Source organism: Phaethon lepturus, unplaced genomic scaffold (assembly GCF_000687285.1).
Source record: "Phaethon lepturus isolate BGI_N335 unplaced genomic scaffold, ASM68728v1 scaffold8242, whole genome shotgun sequence".
Classification (NCBI taxonomy): Eukaryota; Metazoa; Chordata; class Aves; order Phaethontiformes; family Phaethontidae; genus Phaethon; species Phaethon lepturus.
The window spans coordinates 48,567-52,327 of record NW_010525496.1 but is presented as its reverse complement, the minus strand read 5'-3'; positions in this window follow the sequence as shown (position 1 = coordinate 52,327).

The following is a 3,761-nucleotide window of genomic DNA, read 5'->3' as shown; positions in this document are numbered from 1 at the left end:
CCTTTGAAGTTTGTTCCATAAGTTTTTGTGTCCCTTGCCTTCTGGGCCGTGAACAGCAGTCTCTTCATCCTGTTCACTTCTTTTTACCACTTGTGACAGATCTCTCTTATTTTGCATCCTCCTTTTTCAGTTGGGTAGTCTCAGTCTATTTAAGCTCGTACCCTAAAGCTGTGGCATGCTCCCTTTACAGCTGTAGTGGGAGGTTCATGTTCTGTAAATATTTTTTCTCCAGTGGTGCCAGAGGGAGGGAGAAGATACTCCCTTGCTCTTAGCCCAAATGAGTGATCTACTAGTGTTGCTCATCGATAAAGCTTTGTCTGTGTGGCTCAGCACGTGTAGCAAATGAAATCTGACAGGCTCGTATCAGTGCTTGTTGCCACTGCTCTTGGTCCTTGCCAGAAGGATGCCTCTCTATCCATTTGCTTTCTTGCGCAGCTCTCTACGGTGTTCTGCTCATAAAATAAGCAGAGTACCTGAGTACCTTGGAGTACCCAAGGACCACGTTTTTCATAGAATCATAGAATGGTTTGGCTTGGAAGGGACCTTCAAAGATCATCTAGTTCCAACCCCCCTGCCATGGGTTCCACTAGACTAGGTTGCTCAAAGCCCCATCCAACCCAGCCTTGAACACTTCCAGGGATGGGGCATCCAGAGCTCCTCTGGGCAATCTGTTCCAGTGTCTCACCACCCTCATCGTGAAGAACTTCTTCCTTATATCTAATCTAAATTGCCCAGGGAGGTGGTGGAGTCACCATCACTGGAAGTGTTCAAAAAATGTGTAGATGTGGCACTTCAGGACGTGGTGTAGTGGGCATGGTGGTCTTGGGTTGACAGTTGGACCTGACGATCTTAAAGGTCTTTTCCAACCGTAATGATTCTGTGTGATTCTGTAAATCTACATTCTTTCTTGTCTGATTACCCCTTGTCCTATCACTACATGCCCGTGTAAAAAGTCCTTCTCCAGCTTTCAAGAAATTTTTAAAGCTGTTGAATTAATACGTGTGTTTCATCTATTTTCATCTACTTAAGACCTTTCAGAAGTGTCCTGCAGGCACTGTGGCGTGGCTGTGTGTGTATTAACTGGGAGCCACAGTTGGTTTTGGGGTAGGCAGCAGCACTCAGCCTCCCTGGCAGGCATGTCCAAGGGAGCAGATGGACCATGCCTGAGCTGCTCCTGGGTCACAGCTTCAGTGTGAGCAACCAGTCACCTCTGCTGTTGCAGAGCTGGGGAGGTGGATGGTGGAAGGGGAGTCTCAAGGTGGATTTGTTCTGCAGCCCACCCTGTGCCCGGCAGCTGCACAGGGTAAGAGCCTGCAGAACAGGAGACTTCTTTACAGGTTTACAGAAACCTCCTCAACCAACTGGAGTTGCATATACAAAACGTTGACTGTACAGGTTTTGCATTGCATAGTGGAGTCTTAAGAGTGACTCTGCTGTAAAGGTGGGCCTGCTAGGGCAGATCCTAATTCTGGGTTTTTGTTGTTCTCCCCGCTGAAATTTGTTTTGTTTGTTCAATTTTACTGTTCCATTTCTAGTTGTAACCTCTCCTTTTCTCTCCCTGTTTCTCAGTAGGGATCTTATTGCTGCTCTTGACAGTATGGGATTCAGGTGCAGCACTTGCAGCATGTTGTGGGCTCTTACCTATTGATAAAGATGTGGTGAAATACCTCCCTATTTCCACGGCTTGTAGGCAATTCCAGTCATCCCAGTACAGGAGCGGAGAGTGGACAAAGGGACCTGCTTTGGAGTCAGAGTTGTTATCGCACAGCCCTGCGGCTTTGGAAGGTCAGCTGTGATAGTTCCTTATCTTCATAGGTTGGAAACGATGGTATTTTCCTGTACTTCCTGACTCCCACCTATTCCAGTACCAGTGCTGTTTGTGATCCACCCTGGGCGGCAGCACCTTTCTTCCTGAGCCAAAAAAAGCTACCCCTGTCCACTCACTCAGCTTTAGCACAGCTTGAGTAGGACATGCTTTCTGCTAGAAACAGTAGAAGTGTGGTGGTCTAGTCTTACTAATTTTTATCTTGTTTGTTTAGTCAACGGGGAGGAAGAGGAAGGAGGAGTTCAGAGGAGTGTTAATGGTCAGTCCTGATCAGTGTGTCCCCTCATTCAAAAAAATATAAAAGTACTTTGACTTCAACTTAGCTGTTTGATGACAAGTTGTACCTTATGTGGTCTTTAGGATGTATCTCTTGACTGCTTTTTCAAACATGATGTGGCATTTCGGAATCCTTGGGCAGGTACAATAACCCTTTGGCCTCCATTTCCAGGGCAGTGTCAGCCTCAGTGGGCAACTTTGCTATGTATTTTGTGATTGCTGCATCTTGTGTTACAACAGAAAAAAAAAAAGTACTCTTCTTTTGCGTCTCCTCTGTACATAAAAATGGATAAACGTCAGTTGGTCACAGTATCTCTTTCACGATGTCTTCCCCCACCTCCATTTGGTAATTTAGAGAAACTTGGAATGCTATTTATGTCTTTACAAATATGTTTTAAATCTATCTGACTGAAAGACCCCTCAATGTCTTTGGTGTGTTGTAGGTTACAGATTGTAGCACAGAACATTAAATGAATTGGCTGGCCACTAAAATTACTTCAAATTCATTAGTTATGAAGACAAATTATGTTGTCTTTTTAAGAAGTTTTTTGAACTAAAATGAAGGGCATTAACAAATCTTCCATTAAATTTTTGCTCACTTTCTAATGGTTTGACATGGATAACTAAGATAATAGTGCAACTGCATATAAATGTGTCATGTGTGAAATGCTAGAAAATATAGTAGGAGGTCAGTATTCAACTAATGATTTAGCATATTTCAGATATTATTTTGAGTTCTGGATGTGACAATACATTCCCTTTAATTGTTCCTATGCAATGATCTCCTCTGCCTTTTTTTAACTGAGGAAAAATTTAGCATCCAGATTGTTTATTTTAAACTTGTAAATGAAAACCATTTCTTGGCAGATGAGGAAAGAAATTATCAACTTAATGTTTCCTATAGGAAAATATTTGTCTTCTTGCTTTCTCTTACCCTTTGAGTTAGAATATAAAGACACAACTTGACGTCTTCTGCCTTTTGCACTCCTTTAGGTTTTGTTAGTGATGCAAAGCTTTGCAGCAAAACAGTTAGTCTCTTCAAAACATTATAGGCAAGAAATAAATGAGTCAAAACAGATAAAATATTCAATGCAGGCTGCTGCTGTTGATTCTTTTATTATTTGAGATTTACCAAAAACCAAACAAGAACAGTGAAACCTACTTTATTTATTAGCAAGTACCAAAAAATTAGCTGATTATTTTAAGCTAGGATCTTGCAGGATATGAGAACTGTTGCCTATGCTATTAATAGAAAAGTTGTTTTTCTTCATCCCAAATAGTGCATACATTTCTAGATCCTTCCTTGTTTGATAGTATTTCCTGCCTGTGTTTCTTCATGTGATACTACCTCCTTACCTGTGTTCTGTCACAAAAGCAGCTGGAGTGCAGAGAAGCAGGTCCAAGTGTACAGGGTACAGGGCAACTGCTGGCAGCATCAGGCAGATAGGACGAAGTGGTAGCTTCACTTGAACTAGTGTAATACTGGTTATTGCCTAATTTTCAATTAAGTAGTGACGCTTCTGAGTTGTTGGTGATTTTTTTTTTTTAATATCTCCCCCCTCCTTCCCCCCTTCTGTGGTGCAATTTCATCACTGTACAACAGCATGACAGTACTTAGTGACTTAGCACATCACAGGGATTTTTCTTCTGCTGGACTCTG